The sequence below is a fragment of the Pinus tabuliformis genome, chromosome 1_2, assembly GCF_031772625.1.
Source record: "Pinus tabuliformis cultivar Carrire ecotype Pingquan chromosome 1_2, CPIR1, whole genome shotgun sequence".
Taxonomy (NCBI): domain Eukaryota; kingdom Viridiplantae; phylum Streptophyta; class Pinopsida; order Pinales; family Pinaceae; genus Pinus; species Pinus tabuliformis.
The window spans coordinates 79856202-79874010 of NC_142298.1; positions in this window are offsets into that span (position 1 = coordinate 79856202).

Here is a 17809-nt window from a genome sequence, read left to right on the forward strand (position 1 = left end):
ATATTGAACAGTATGCTCAAGATGATGATTTAAAAAATGTTTATGCAACTTTGATTCATCGAAATCATGTTGAAGAGTTAGATTATCATGTGCATAACAAGTTGTTGTATCATCTTGGAAAGCTATGTGTTCCACAGGGTGAAAGAGTCAATTTCATAAGGGAAGCCCACACTTCTCTTATTGCTAGTAACTTTGGTGTAGGCAAAACAATTGCACACTTACAAAGGTATTGTTATTGGCCTCGAATGAATGAAATTATTTCAAGATATGTAAAAGGATGTTCTATGTGTGCTACTAGCAAGCCTAAAATAGAAATTTTGGTTTGTACACTCCACTTCCTATTCCTTCTCTTCCCTGGGAAAGTATTTCTATGAATTTTGTAGGAGGACTACCAATGTCAAAGAAAGGTCATGATTATCTTTATGTTTTTGTGGATTGTTTTAGAAAAATGTGTGTGTTGATGTCATGTAAGAAACATTTTACAACTGAAAAAACCACAAAGATGTTCTTCCAAAATGTATGGGTACACTTTGGTTTGACCACTTCTATTATTTCTGATCAAGATTCTCGATTTATCAGGAAATTTTGGTCAAGTTTATGGGAACTCATGGACACCAATTTGAAGAAGAGCATAACATTTCATCCACAGAACGATGTCTAGAAAAGAGTGGTAAACAAAATAGTAGTACATCTCCTTTGTCGATACTGCAGCAAGCATCCTAAGCTTTGGTATGAAACCTTAGATTACATCCTACATGCCTACAATAGAGCCAAGCATTCTTCAACTTAGACATTTCCATTCGTAGCATGTTTGGGATATTTACCAAAATCTCCCTTAGATTATCTTTGGGGAAATGATGTTGCGGTGGATGGACATAATGATATAGACAAAGCGAAGCACTTCATTGAACATATTCAGTTGGTCCATTAGATGGTACAGAAGCAATTGGAGAAGAGTCAAGCCAAGTACAAGGCAAGACATGACAAACATCGTGTTGACCACATATTCCAGATGGGAGATCAAGTTTGGCTATATATCAACAAGGAAATATTTTAAAGTGAAGGTAAAAATAACAAGCCAATCAGATATGGTCCTTTCAAAATTTTGGAGAAGATTGGTAATAATGATTTCCGATTAGATTTGCCACCATACATGCAAATTTATGCTGTTTTGAATGTGGAAAACTTGAGATTATATGAGCCTCTTATGATTGAATATCAAGGAGATAATGTTCATATTCCATCCATAGACTATTTTTCTCCTGAATACTTAGAATAATTGCAACAAGATACTATTATTGACAGGAGGATAAGGACTTCACGCAGAGGCAACACGGAGTATCTTCATGTGGGGCTCAAATGAACTAATCCAAGTAAATCTAGGTGGATTGAGATCCAAAAAGTGAGGGAGTTTTACCCTCACTTACTTGCTGACTAAAAATAGAATTTTGGTGGTCTAAATGCTTCTAGTGGGGAGGAGTGATCTAGGGGATAAAAAATATGCTCAAAATTCAAAGTTCTCAAAATTGATCAAAACTAGTGCCAAAACGTAGTGTTCGTCATCCTGATTCCAATGCCACTTGAATCGCCTCAATCCGACGTCATATGAGAAAGTTATGATGTTCTGAAGTTTTTGCCCAACAACTAAAAGTCAACTTGCAAAGTTGACTAGACTATTGGCTAGGAAATCCGAATGATGACATTATTAGTTGAATGGGAAAGTACAATGGTTGGTACAGTCCAATCCCATGCTACCACATGGTAGTACAGTACAAGATTGTATGGCACATTTTTATTGGTTGGAGGTTTATGGTACGAGCCAATCATAGAGTGACATGTGGCCCAATCCTAGGGCACCACGTGGCACTCCAGGAGAGGCCAAAAGTTTGTTATATAGTCCAGTCGACCTCGCCGAAGTTGAACCCTGAACCTTTGCCGAGCAAACCAACCATGTTACCAATGGACCATATATTTGTTTTTAATATATATAATGGCCCAAATTTATTTGAATTCAATTTGGTTGAATGGTGGCATGAGGGGCGGGGCACTTGGCCCCAGCCCCGTATTTTTTAGACTGCACATGACCAATAGCCACAATGGAGGGAGCAGACCGGGTGGACCCTGGCCCACACCGACCCCTGGTCCCATGACCATCATATAACCAAAGAACACCACAGAAAGATCTAAGCCGACGGGGGCGGGTGGTTAGTCCAGGCCCTAGCCACATGTGCCATGCGATCGCTCCTTGGGGCTTAAAAATCAATGCTTAAGGGGGTTATCAAAGGAATTAAGGAGGCAACGTTTTGCGCCTTTTTCGACAGGAATCACGCCAATGCTTACAGGTTACATGGTGCTTTATATCCAAAATATCTACATCAACATTATTTGGAGAATTATTTCTAAATGTACAAGGTTTTGCTAAAACATGCATTAAGAATATTTCCCTTACCCATATTCATATTTGGAAAAAGTATTTGATGTAAAATTGAACTAGTTGGTCAAACAATCACAACTAACTTCAATTATTAGATTTCTAGAAGTTTTAAAAGATGCTTTGAACACTTTACTATTTTAATTAATCTTCTAGAAAAAAGGGACAAATATTTTGTCCACTTTTATTTATTTTATTTTTGACCTCATCAATGTAGACAAAGGTTAGTTGGGAAACCACTTGCATTTTCATATTGTTTACAAGAGCATATGGAATTGTAATTGATGTATTAGAGACATACTTGTCATATAAAAGGAAGGGAATTTACGTCATTTGACATATTGGAAATAATGAAAAAATTATTTTGCAAATGATGTGTTTCCTTGTTATCTCTTCTTATTTGTATTCTTGTTTTTGAAGCGAGATCTAATGTGAGCCACTCTTATAAAAAATGGTCATAGTGAAAAAGCGAGAGGTAAAATTTGTTAAGTTTTTCCTATAGTTCATTCACTTAGATCCATATTATTTTAAATACTGAATATGGTTATTAATAGGAATATTTCTAATATTTCTGATATTTCATTTTTTTCTCTAAGCATAATTATTTTTATTAGACATAGTTATTTTTCCTATTACTATATATATATATATATATTTTATTTTTTTATTATTTTTTTTAATTATTTATTTATTTTTTTAATTTTATTTTATTATTTTATTTTTATTTTATTTTTATTTTTTATTTTTTATTTTTTATTTTTTATTTTTTATTTTTTATTTTATTTTTTTTTATTTTTATTTTTTTCAGGAATAAGTGTGTTCATAGGTGGTGATCTCTACTCCCAATCCATTTGTAAGTGGACGTGGACTGTAGCTCAACAAATCATATGACGAGAAGGGATTAATCTAGCACATGGTTGTAGAAGGGTCAATTTAATTTAACATCTTCAACCAAGTATGCAAATATTTTCCCATCATTTAAATTTTTACATTAGAATTTTTAAAAATTTTCGGATTTAATTAAATTTCTATCTATCTATCTATCTATATATATATATAATTCAAAATATGTTTTAATCATTTTTTCTTGAGATTAAATATTTAAAATATATTGCATTTATTTCATAGTTTAATTTAGATTAGATTTCTAAAATAAAAAAATAAAAAAAATACCTAGCTTTATTCTACAAACATTTGGAGCTTATCTAGAATTATTTTAATTTTTTAAAATATTAATTTAAATAGATACTTTATTAGTCTCTTTATGTATTTCTTTTATATAATTATAGCTTAATTGTATTTTCTTTTATTTAAGTTACCTTTTTTTGGGGGGGGGAGGGAGAAGGGGGTAAATTTTATTAACAAAAAAAATGGGGTTACATAGCAATGTCCAAAATTCAAGCCAACCTCTCACAAGGGAGATTGGACTAGAGCAAAAAATGAACTCTCTTCAAGGATGGCCGATTGAAATTGAACAATTACAAAAATAAAACAACTACTTCTATATGCGAGCTTGATTGGTCAGATACCAAGAAAACTACATCTATACGATTGTAATGAAAAATGTTAGACATTATGTTGCGAGTTCTGAATTTGATCGTGTTACCCGGATGGGAGCTATTGGCTTGGCTATATTTTGCTCTGCTGTAGGGGGTATGCCAAGGTGGCACTCTATCTGCTCCATTTTTTTATATAGAGTGCTGAGATGATTATGCATGTGGTCGAGGGAATGGAGGATACCCAAGTGGGATTCATGACGCTTTAGGATTGTCCTACCCACCAACCTAGATCCATCTTAACCTTGAATCTATAAAGCACCATAGGGATCAAATCTCTAAAGGTGAAAACCTATTTTTTTAGTGCAAAATTTGAGGAAAGGTTTGCACCTTGAGAGATTTTATCCATCTCAGTGCTTGATAGATTCGGGGTTAAGAGGGACCTAGGTTGGTTTTAGTTTTGTGTGGTCACACAAAATTTATTGAACATCTACTTATTCTAATAGTAATAAATATGTTAAATGCATATAAGATTAATCTAGTCATTTTAATTTTAAATTTGCTCAGTTAAATCAGTTTGTTGAGATGATAGAGACTGTTAATAACTTGAATGCTGAAAAATGATGAAATATTTTTTTTGAATGCAAAGTAACAATGTAATAGCGTTGAATGATAGAAAATGTGAATAATAAGAATGTAGTCAATTACAAATAGTCTTCATTGTGATAAATCTCAAACTATTTTCTTCTATTGTTCTTATTGTCACACTTGTTAGTTTTTCCATCTTTTCATATTAATCATATGAAAAGGGCGGTTGAAATCATAGACCATTCAAATCTTTAACTTGAGATAATGTAGTAAATGTCAAACCTTGTCTTTCTTACTCTCCAATATTAATAGTAGTTTTCTCCAAAGTCAATCATTGTGACTTATGGAGTGTTAAACCCCAAGTAAGTTTCAATGGTAGTTGTTTTCTATTAACTCATTTGAATGCAAAGTGATGAACACTGTTGAGTAATGGAAATTGGGAATAATAAGAATGTAGTCAATTACAAACAATTTATAGTTTCAAGAAGAAAACATTTCATGTAAGTGAACATTTTATTTAAGATGAGAATTCAAGTATTTTATTTATGTTTGAATCATTGTAACACATAAATCAATGCACATTGTCAATAATCTTTTGTGCTTACACTAAAATCAATGCACACTATTAATCTAATTACTTTGAAATTAATGTACATCATATATCTAGTTACATCAATTTAGAAATCAATGCATCTAGTGCAAGAAATCAAATAGGACAAGAAATCGACATTTACACTGAAATCAATGAATCTAGTGTAAGAAATCAAATAAGATTAAAAATCAACATCTACACTAAAATCGATGCATCTAGTGAAATCAATCAAATAGGATTATAAATCAACATCTGGACTTAAACCAATGCATCTAGTGCAAGAAATCAAATAGGATTAGAAATCAACAACTACACTAAAACCAATGCATCTAGTGCAATCAATCAAATAGGATTACAAATCAACATCTACACTTAAATCAATGCATATATTTTAGTGAAAAATCAAAATATTCATGGCTTTCTAAATCCAACTTCTTTTACCTTTTGTAAAAGACGTACTTTCTCTTCCTCTATGGTTAATAATGTTCAATATTATATAATATTATATAATATTTATATTTTTCTCTATGTGTCTCTTTCTTTTTCTCTCTTTCGCCCCCTCGTATCTATGTCTATCTCCCTCCCTCTTTCTTTCTCTTCCCCCCCCTCTCTCCCCTATATCTCTCTCCCCCTGCCATCTATATCTATATATACCTCCATCTCTCTATCTCATCCCCCCCAAACACACATACTCTCTCTCTCTCCATATCTATATACCTCTCCCTCCCTCCCTCTCTATGTCTCTCTTTTCTTCCCTCTCTCTCCCCTCCATCTATATCTCTATATCCCTCTATCTCTCCTTCTTTGTCTCTATATCTCACCTGCCAAACCTACACACTCTATCTATCTATCTATCTCTCCCTCACTCTCCCCTACGCCCTCTCTCTCTCTTTCTCTCTCTCTCTCTCTCTCTCTCTCTCTCTCTCTCTCTCTCTCTCTCTCTTACCTCCTGCTCTCCTCTCTCCCTCACTTTCTCTCCATCTCTTCCTTGTTAATCCTCCTCTCTCTATCCACCTTTCTCTCTCTATGTATTTCTTCTTCCATCCCTTTCTCTCCACATTTCTCTCTCTATGTATTCCTTCTTCCCTCCCTCCCTCTACCCCTCAAACTCTGCCTCTCTCTCTGCCTTCCTCTCTCCTTCTCTCTCTCAAGTCCTCTGTCTCCCTTTCTCTCCCACCTCCCTATGTTCTCTCTTTCTTCCTCTCTCTCCCTTCCTCTCTCTCCCTTTCTCTCCCACCTCCCTATGTCTCTCCCCCCATCTCTCTCTCTCTCTCTATGTCTCCCTCTCTCTCTCTCTTCCCCTTCTCTCCCTCTTTGTCTCCTATCCTTCTCTCTCTCTTCCCTCCTCTCATCTCTCCCTCACTGTCTCCTCTCCTTCCCTCTCTCTCCCTTCCTATCATCTCTCCCTCACTATATTCTCTCCATCTCTCCCTTGTTACTCCATATCTCTCTACACCTCTATCTCTCTATGTATTTCTTCTTCCCTCCCTCTTCTCTCCCTAGCAAACTTCATCTCTCTCTCCCTACCTCTCTCCTTCTCTCTCTCCCATCCTCTCTCTCTCCCCCCTGCATCAATCTATATCTCTCTCTTCGCCTCTCCCCCTCTCTTTGTCTCTCTCTTTTTCCTTCTCTCTCCCCCCTCCATCCCTATGATCGAGTATCATCAATCTATGTAATCAATAATATATGTAAGGTCTAATATAATAATACTTTTAATGGAGATGATTATTATTATAATATATAGAAAGCTAACAATCAATATTATTGATTATTATACCAATAATAATATATACAAACTAACTTGTTAAAGAAACAACAATATGTTGACTTTACATTATAGACATACCAATTTCTTTTAATGAAACTGTGTCTTACATTTTTACATTTTGTATTTTACTTTTTACATTTGGCATTTACAATTTAAAATTTTACATTTTGGAATACATTTTACATTTATATACGTTATATTTTGAATATTAATTAAAAAATATGAACCTGACATTTAATTTTGCTTTGTTTTTATTCTATATATATATTTTCTCGACATTTAAAACATGTTGACATACTTACATCATGCCTCAACATCTCCCCCATACTGGGCTATAGGGCGCCTCTTAACACAACCGAAAATTTCATTTGCCAATATAGATCAATGGCCTGCATATAGTGGTTGTATCTCCCTCTCGTATGATTGGTGTTTGGGACCTAGTCAGCCCACTCCACGAGGACGTTTGTGTCTAAGAGGAAGGATTAGTGAGAGGAGGCTTCCTCCTTCGTGCTGGTGAGCTCATCCTAAACATGGGCTGGGGTGAGTTCTCAAAAATGAGAAGATGATGATTGAATTTCATGGTGCATGTGAGTTTGACCTTGGTAAAATCACTAATGATAAGTGACAACCCCTCTACGGACTCAATCCCATTGTTGTGTCATGGTGAAACAAGCAAGAAAGATGTCTGAAATGACCTTTCCTTCCCAACGTTGGGAGGTAGACTAGAGGGCCCAGAAATGATAAACCCGAAGTGAAAAATACCAGCTCAAGAGCCCAATTACACAATCACTTTAGAGGTTGCAAGAGTCAACTACTACATATGTTGGTGTAACAACTCATTTACTCAATTCCTTTTTTCGGTGCCTAGCTTGCCACTAGAAAGTTTTAGACCACATGTTCTTCCATTGCTTGGAAATTTCTCTTGACAACAAAATAAGTTAAAAACTATATTTATTTATTTTTATTTTATTTTATTTTTATTTTTATTTATTTATTATTATTATTATTATTATTTTTTTTTTTTTTTTTTTTTTTTTCTGTATAAAGACTATTCTATTAAGATAAAGGGAAAAAAATATTTACAAAGAGGTTTGAACCTCTGAGGGGGCTGTAGCCTGCCCTCTACCAAAAAGACTGTTGCAGGTAGCACATTGCCTTCCTTTTACAAAAATGAGAATCATAGAAGTGAGAATTATGGTAAGCTTGAGAGACCCAAAACTAAACTGAGCTATATAAGATCGAAGCTTCAGAGGAAGCTGATCTTTTACAAAAATGCTGTCCTTTACAGTCACTATTACAAAAAGATTGAAAACCAAAATTATGTCCTGGAGACTGTAAAATTTCATGCTGATAAGAAAAGAAGCCATGCACATTGGGAATTTCACACCAAAACCAAAAATCATAAGATAACTTGCTGTCATGTCGCTGAAGCCAAGAGTGATTAAACCTGCGGTGGAGAGCCTGTAGCGTTCTCATTTGCCTGGTTGGGGGAGCTTACCCAGGTTACCATCACATTGTCTTCAGCTTCCATCATACTGCCTTCTGGAGGAAGAACAAGGTTCAGAACACTTCCAGAGAGGCGCGCAGGCTCACATGCAATAATTTGCTCTTGAGGTGAAGCTGGCTGAGGTTGAAAGTCTTCCTGTTGGCCCTCCTCGTGCAGCACAGCAGAGTCATTGAGGACAACTCCAGCCAAGCTACCCTGAAAATCACTAGAATTTTGAGATTGAGACTGTTCCCTGGAGGTTTCATCCGAGCTTGTAAGCTCATCTTCCTCCTCCGAGAAGATAACAGTTATAGTGGCTGAGATGAGAGGCTTATTAAGCCTGCTTCTGAACTTGAACCGGGTCGTTTGAAATGAGCTGTTCAGGGTGGGTCTAGAATGGTCAGAGGGCGGAGAGGATGGAGAGGCAGAGGCTAACGGAGTTATGCGTTGAGGGACAGAGCCACCACGACCCCGAGAACCTCCACGGGACCCTGAATTACTACCACGCCTGGGGATGCCGCGACGACGGGCCATTACAGTATGAATCTGCGGATTGAAGGAGCAGGGAGACTGAAGGTGAGAGTGAAGCGGCCAGACACAAGCTAATTGAACCCAATTCAAGGACCAGACCTCTGTACAGAAGACCCAAATGCAGAGCTCGCAATAGATGGAATAGACCAGATGAAAAAACCAAGCAGAGACTGAATAAACCCAATGCACGAACCAGACACTTTCAGAAAAGACCGAATCGATACACCTTACAGAGACGGGCAAGACGAAATCAGTAGACCGGACGCAGACAGAAAAGACCAACTCAATACACCGGACACCGGCGGAGAAAACCAGAACCATATACCTGAAGCAGGCAGATTGAGACCAGTTATGAAGCCAGGGGGGCTTCCAAATTCTCTGAGCTGCGCAGGGGCGCTGAGGGCATAACCAACAGAGGAGAACCAAAATGCCAATACCTGAAGAACTCGGAGAAAATATGCCGTGATGAATGCGCGCCATACTAAAATCACTTGCCTGCAGACCTCGAGCCCGATGATCCATTAATGCCTGTAAATCACATACCTCGAACCGCCAGAGCCAGCTAAGTGGAATGCCAGCTGCCCAAGTCGCATGCAATGGCATTAACACATTATTAATGCACCCGCATCCGGGTAATAAGTTAAAAACTATTATGAAAAGGAATCAAAAGAAATATCCTCTCAACCTGGAATCTAGAAGAGGAACTTGAACTAACTTCTGATTTATTGGCACTCCTAGCCTCTTTACGCCAACAGAGGTTTAAATTTCCAGCATTATGACAAAATAATCATATAGGAAACTGAACAACAAAGATGAACATGAGGGCATATGAATTTACCTCTAGAGTTTGTGTAGTTGGAAAGGGGGGGAAACTCCAAGAACCCAACCAAGCTATGTGTGTACCAGAATGAGAATTATGTAAATAAAATCTATGATTATAATATAATAGAGTGACTAGTCTTCCAAGAAAATACCAAAGAGAGATACTCGAACTAGCACCAACCCTAATTACACACCAAACTTCATTGCACCATTGATACACTAAAATGATTGCCTGAGACTCCTGCTTAGGTTGCAAAGGGAAGGATCTCTGAGAGCCCAACATGGCCAAACATGCACCAACAAAAGAACTAGATAATACCCCCCATAGCCGAGACTTCGATAAACTACCCTTCAATCAAAGAGACCTCCCAGGAGTCTAGAATGAGGTCCCAGATAGGGAGTAGAGCATAAATAATCTAAGAGGAAAATACACATAGAATATGGAGGCTATATGAGGATTTCTCTACAACTATATTCCAAAAACCTCATCTCAGGTCAATAAAAAACTGCTTAGAGAGCCCATGTCACCGTTGCTAGCCATCTAAGGAAGAGGAAAACCACTAAAATTGGAATCAAAATAGAAACAACATATCTAAAACTAGAATTTAGGGTCCAAGCTGAGAAACAATGGACAAAACATACTACACCATATCATAAGCCAAGAGATAAAGGAAAACAACCTCTTGTGCCACCCAAGCCTGGTGATTCGGCTACAACCTTTGGAATTCCCCTTAATTACTTTGAGGATTTGGAGACTGGTAAACCAAATATAACACAGTTTGACCAACCCATTGTGTCTTTCCTAGAGGTATGACTTGCATCCCCCCCATTGTGTCTGAGACAATTAAATAACGTCACTATAGAAGTCACACGCTTGAATTTATTGAGCTTCCCACTCTGATCAGAGTGTCGTCCCATCTATTTCTACCATAGGGGGGACTTAATAGCTACATAGGGCAACACGAACATTTGTTTTGGGCGTGTTTCCACTGCCTCCCATGTGATCACCAAGTGGGGAAGTGGTAACCCACCCCCCCTCTTGGCATGCACATGCCACCTCATCTGGGGGATTTTATGTATCTTAGTTAATTTAATTAACAATTAACATTTTTTTTAAAGTTTCCTTTTAGTTAAACATTTAATAAATTTTTATAGTGAGCATTTATTTTAGAATACATTTATTTTATAATTAGAATTCATATTACATTAAATAAAGTTAAAAAAACAAAAGAAAGTAACCATCATTATAAAAAGGGAAAAAAAAGACATATACTAAAAAAAGACAAACAAAAAAAACAAAGGGGAAGTCAAAGTTTTTGCTAAACTCATTTTTTTTTGGAGTGCATAAATTATTAATTCAAATCCATACCAATTAAAATAGTTTAATTTAAGGTAATATTAAGAACACATTAAATCTTGGGCGCATAAATATAATTTGCACAATTCTATTTAAATGACTGTTTGGTACTGGAATCTACATTTGAATAGCAATCCTATAACATCAACCATTTACAAGCACATTTTTCTTGCACATTTTTCTTAAGGAACAAAATTTATGATTATGTTTGATTTACTCCTAATAATTTGTGCAATGCATTGTTAAACAATTGGTTTAATTGTCACTTCAACTCATCTTCTAATGGGACGGAAAAATAATTGTTCAACTTTTCTTACAATTTGGACACATGAATATAACATTAATTTACTTATAAATTTGGACGATTTTAAACTAAGGCATTTTATATGACCTCTCATTAGCATATAATTTATCTTGCAAATTATGGTTGATAAATATTTCTAGCATAAATAGCACTTATTCAAATCACATGTTACATGGTTCAAAAATGGAATATTGTTGAAGAAACACAAGAATGCTTAACACAATCAATAAAACTGGTGCATAAATTCATGTCATGACTCCTAAATTGGCATGGTAGATATATGGTGATATGTTTATAGGACTTTTGTAAGGTTTATCAATTACATTTAAAATGCACACCTATAGATGATTGAAACATTACTTGGAGCATTTACTTGAAATACTCATTTATCATTTGATTCAAGAAATTATACTTCCCAATGGAATGAATGGTGGTAATGATATATGTTGAAGGAAACAAGTACATAGTCTCACACATACTTTTGAGAAAGAAATTCTCATAGAGATTTAGGCTAGAGATATGTTCTGGTGTTTATATATAATAATAGGATTTGTTGTTTTGCAAGTAAAATTGTGGCTTGGGAATCATACATGCAAGGAAACCTCAATACTTGAAGAGGCTACTCATTGAGCCTAAGGCTCTCTAGTTGCAAGTTTAGGTTATCCCTATTGGCACCCATTCAATTAGTATTGCATTAGATATAATCAAACACAAATAATACTTCCACATACCTTGAGTATATCATAAGTCCCCTTAAGTATCCTGAAACTAGCCATTATGCACCTAAATGTCATAGTGCATTGAAAAAAAAACATTTGAGGAGATTACCCTCTTGTATTGACCTCACATCAATATATCTAAGGGCTATAGAACCATGCATTCCTATTTTACAAGTCATTTCTTGCTAAGAAGTCCTTAACTTTAAATTTGTGTCATTTGATTGGTGATTTCATGTTATTTGTGGGATCGAATCAGAGGTTCTTGAATGTATCTCCTACTCTATTGAAAGATCATTTGATTAATATATATGGTTTATGTGCTATAGAAAATTAATTAATTTGCAATATTGATTGGTCAAACAATCAATATTTCACAAACTAATTTTAAACAAGTCAACATATAATTCAAGTCATGCTCTCACTCATACAAAATGACAAGCTTAAGATTATAAATAGGGAGTCCACTCTTAGGATAGGAGATCACAGCTAAACCTAGAAGTGAGGGACTAGGTTGTTGAGGTGACAATGGGTACCCTGTCTAATAGTTTACTTAGGTTATCCCCATCGTGAGGTTAGCTAGGGATAATTCAAGCGATAAAAATACACACAAATAATACGCTCCTTCAGAGAATGTGTTTGGCGTTTCCTTATGACCTTGTAATTTTGTACAAGTTTTATGCCACTTGGATTCAAGGAAAATTTTAAGGATGGAAAATTTTCTTGAAGTTTAAAACATTGGCGAATCTCACTAATCCCTAATATGCAAATTATAAATGTTTATTGATATATTTGTAAAATTATTCAAATTTATAGTTATTTTTTATATAGTCACTATATAATGTTGGCGATTTTTAAGGTAAAATAATTTTATATTCTAAAATTTGGGCGAATCGTCTTTTATAAAATTGGAAATTGGCGAATCTTTTTTGTAGAAAAATCATGGAAAATTAGCCCACTGGGCGAACATTAGCCCCTAAAATTTTCCATGCTTGGATTCCATTACACTAGAGTTACGCACTCAAATTTATCTTCCCTTAAATCAAAACAAGACAAGTAAATTACAATTAATTAACAAACAATTTATTGAATCTTTCTTTCGCTCTGGTCTATAGAGAGCAGAACCATGAAGTAGACAGACTCTCCAATGCTAGTGTGGACATGGACAAGGACAAGGGAATATGGAAAATCTCATAAACCTCCTAGGATAACAACTCAAAATATTTTCACTCATCTTGGCTCTAAATCTAATTGGGTCCTACTAAAGGACATCTTTTATCTATTTTTTTAATGCCACATCTTTAGGTTTTTTTTCGGGCACTTTTGGTATCAATATTCCCTCAAGAATGTAATAAATTTCGAATATGATATAGAAATATTATAGTTTTTTTTGGATCTCTTGTTGATGGTTTATAAACCTAAATTGACAAAGTACTACAATGTTGGTTTGAGGGGGATTGACCCAGGTTCAGAGCATGCTACGCACCAAAAAAAACCCTCAACTACTGGCCCTTTTAACAACGACCTGCACAAAGATCACAGTCTCATCCGAAGCAGTTATGGGAAGCTGCAGAACCAAGCTTCTGCAATCGAAGGGATAACCGCGCAGTGGCACTGAGTATTAACTTCACGTGCATAAGAAATTTGCGGAGATTATTACTTTAACAAAAGTACATTAAACCCGTAAACTCTAATAAATAACAATATATTTTACAGTTCCTTTGCATAATTCAGCGAAACACATACATAATGATACTAACAACAATAAAGACTAAACACAAAAATATATATAGTTCTTCGCCAAAACTTCTTCTCTATTAATATTCAGTACATATACATCTTCGACCTGTGCACCCAGTTACAGGTGGTCTGTGCACTCAACTGTAGACTCTTCCAGGCCTCCACGCACTCAGCTGTGGAGCCTTCCCCAAAACTACATACTACAAATGTGAATACAGAGATTCAATTCACTTATGATATGACATGGCATCTCCTTATTTGATTACAAAGTATTACATCTCCTTAAATACATTTCATCTTTACAAAAACCATGGTCCACATACCATGGATCCATAAAACAAGGACTAATACCCAATATCCATTACAAAATAAGGGCTTTATCCCATCCCCAAAGCCCTAAAATTCCGTGCGATGAATATATATTCGCCAGCTTCACGTGGTCTGCTCCTTATTTTGCAGGGTCTTTTACCCAAAACTTGGACCAAGTTGGGCCATGCCCAACAGACCCCCAACACTCATCCATGACTCATCCTGAGTCACTCAACTTCGACACCCTTGATCTTTGTTGTGATCTCGTTGTACACTACGTTGTACTGCTGGAGCGTTTCTGCCATCAATTTTTCTTCTTGACGTGTTTCCTTCAACAAAGATTTTGTAGTAGGGCCAACAATATTCTGTAGTATCTTCGCTTCCCTTTTCTTCAATTACTTTAGCCTCCCGTCTACTGTCTCAAAATTTGCAGGGCTCCCTCCTACTACGGCTGAGTTTTTTCCTACAAGATCTGTGCTTTCCTTCGAAGATCATCTATTTGCATATGGAGGTTCGTTCCTTTAGAAATGTTGGAAAGCCTCTGCAAGACTAGTAAGGTCTTCACAACTACCAGGATCTCATCGCGCTACTTCTACTTGGCTTGCAATTCCTCCTCAATATTAAGGATATTTGGATCCTCTTGTAGCGAGGTCCAAATCTGCATTATAATGTCGAGCAGTTTTCCACAATCTACCACCGTATGAGATATGCCTTTCAATGCTGTGCTAAGGTCCCTTTGTCTCTACTCCTGAAACTCTAGTGGCATCATTGGTTGCAACCTTATTTGCAGCTCTGATATCTGCACTTCCTATTCAAATTTCAACTTAGCCATCACATTCTTTGAGTCCTTGATCACGAGGGTGAGCTTCACAAACTTTTCTGTTGGTGCTTCATCCTCATGGACCTACATGTCCGAAACTATGCTGCAAGTCTCAGCAATGGCCTTCTCCAACTATTCTCATTGCTGCCTTGCTTCCTCCCTATCCTTGGCCAATTGCTCCAGTTCCTTTTTCTGCCTCCTCCTTTTCTTTTAACAATGACATACACTGCTCTCAGTCTTGCAATTCTGCGTTGATACCTTGGTTAAATTCATGCAACATCTGGAGGGGTTGCGCAACAACATTCATTTGGATACTACGTCATGCTTTGACTCGCTCTTTGTCTGATGCTGTTTCAAACTTTAGTGCCCCAATTGGCACGTGCAACATCCTAACTCAATAAGTTGTTTCCAATCTTTGTTCTAGCTGCAACAACTGGGTTACCTGCTCTAGTGGCATCATTGGTTGCAACCTTATTTGCAGCTCTGATATCTGCACTTCCTATTCAAATTTCAACTTAGCCATCACATTCTTTGAGTCCTTGATCACGAGGGTGAGCTTCACAAACTTTTCTGTTGGTGCTTCATCCTCATGGACCTACATGTCCGAAACTATGCTGAAAGTCTCAGCAATGGCCTTCTCCAACTATTCTCATTGCTGCCTTGCTTCCTCCCTATCCTTGGCCAATTGCTCCAGTTCCTTTTTCTGCCTCCTCCTTTTCTTTTAACAATGACATACACTGCTCTCAGTCTTGCAATTCTGCGTTGATACCTTGGTTAAATTCATGCAACATCTGGAGGGGTTGCGCAACAACATTCATTTGGATACTACGTCATGCTTTGACTCGCTCTTTGTCTGATGCTGTTTCAAACTTTAGTGCCCCAATTGGCACGTGCAACATCCTAACTCAATAAGTTGTTTCCAATCTTTGTTCTAGCTGCAACAACTGGGTTACCTGCTCTGATTGCCTCACTGCCTGTGGCAACGCCTTCAGCTTCGCGATGCCCTGCTACACCTCAACCAAGATTGCTTTGCAACGATCATCAATCTTGTCCCAAGTTTTTGTGTTGATCTCATAGATCTTTTATGTTATCTCGTCGATGTCCCCATCAGTGAGGATGAGCGACACTGCTCCCTTACTCTTATCCACCTTTTGCTTCTTTCTTGGCTGCATTTTCACCACAAAGGGTGAATCTTCTGATACCTCCGCATCATTGAGGTGTTATTCGTGTTCTTGTCCTCGCCCTATTTCTTCTATCTCTTCATCAACATCTTTTCTACTCGTACCCGCACCCTGTGAAGTACCCTTCTCTGTTCCAACTGCTCCAACCGTTCCACTGGGTGGAGTCATCCATTCCTCTGACCAATCTTGCACTACTGCGAGGAGATCATCTTTTGTTACCAAGTATGGAAATGGATGCCATGTCTCTATTGGGTCCTTCCTCGCTTTCACATACACTTTGTGAAAGTCTGCCTTGAATTCTACGATATGACAATACTATTTATACAAGCTCAGTGACAGTCTGGGATACTAATTCACCACCATATGCAAATCCATCACCATGACTACAAAGAATATCTTGTTCTCTGTTGCGCACGTTGACTCCTTTATAAACCATAGCGAAGCATACCTTGCTGCTTCACATACATCTACCTTAATAGTCAGAAATTGAGAATCTTTCGACTCCTTCCATGCAACAAGAGCAATAAGAATTAGCAGCCAGGAATAGTGGAAGGTCTTGCCTTCTTCATGTGCTTCCCTGCAATCCATCAAAAACTCTTTACATAGATAAGAAGCCCAGTTGAACTGGACCCTTGTGCTGCACTTATCTGCTAATGACACTATTGCTGTAGGTACCTCATTAGCCTTGCACTTTCTCATGATCATCCCTGCTAAGATATGTGCGGCGACGCACAAACCCTGATCCTCGATAGAGTTTATCTCATATCCCCGATATTTCTTCACTAATACACACTTTTCTTTCATCATCTAGGCCATCTCCTTGTCTTTGTTTTTACCCACTAATCCATCTACGAGATCCTTTCCTTAATATGGTAGCACTGTTATTTTCCTAATGAGCATCTCATCAATGGGGATCCTCATCCCTAACCAAATGAAATCATCATGCACCAGTGTGAGGAGCTTCCACACACATATTGTACTAAATGGGCTTGGACCGAAGTGTGGCACATTCAACATGTTCAAAAGCCCTGCTCTTTACACTCCTGCAACCCATTCTTGTGGTTCCAATCTTGTAACTCAGCTTTCCGGGTAGTAGACTTTATTCAGGTACCTATTGGGCTCAAACTGCGGGTATTTGCTTTTGTCATTGAAATCCCATTCTTCCATTTTGAGATGGGGGATATTCCCTAACACTTCTCCTTTAAAAGGCACCTCCTCTAGAAATAGTGGCATATAGGTAGCAAATTTTCCTTCCTTTAATTCCCTAACCGGCTTTGCACCAGTCTTTCTTGGTGGCATGTACACTGGGAGCACGGAGGGAATCTCCACATCCTCTGTCTCCTTCCACTGAAACTTAGCTTCTTCCTCATTGTCATGGACTTGCTGAGGTCCCTCCTGCTGCATCAGTTTCTTTCCTTTCTGCATGGGATTTTTGCCTTTATCCTCCACGTTCTTTGTCTGTACTTCCTTTGGCATCTTCTTCTGCGGTGATGTTCTTAATTATGTTGCATAGACCTCAACTACTCTCTTCTCCTTCGTATTATGTGGATGCGATTGTGGTTGTGCTTGTGGTTGTACAAGCACCTTTCTTGGTGACCTTAAGCACGTCAGGGACATGGGTACATTTGCCCCTGCGGTCTTTCCTGCTTGTGACTCCATGATACTAGC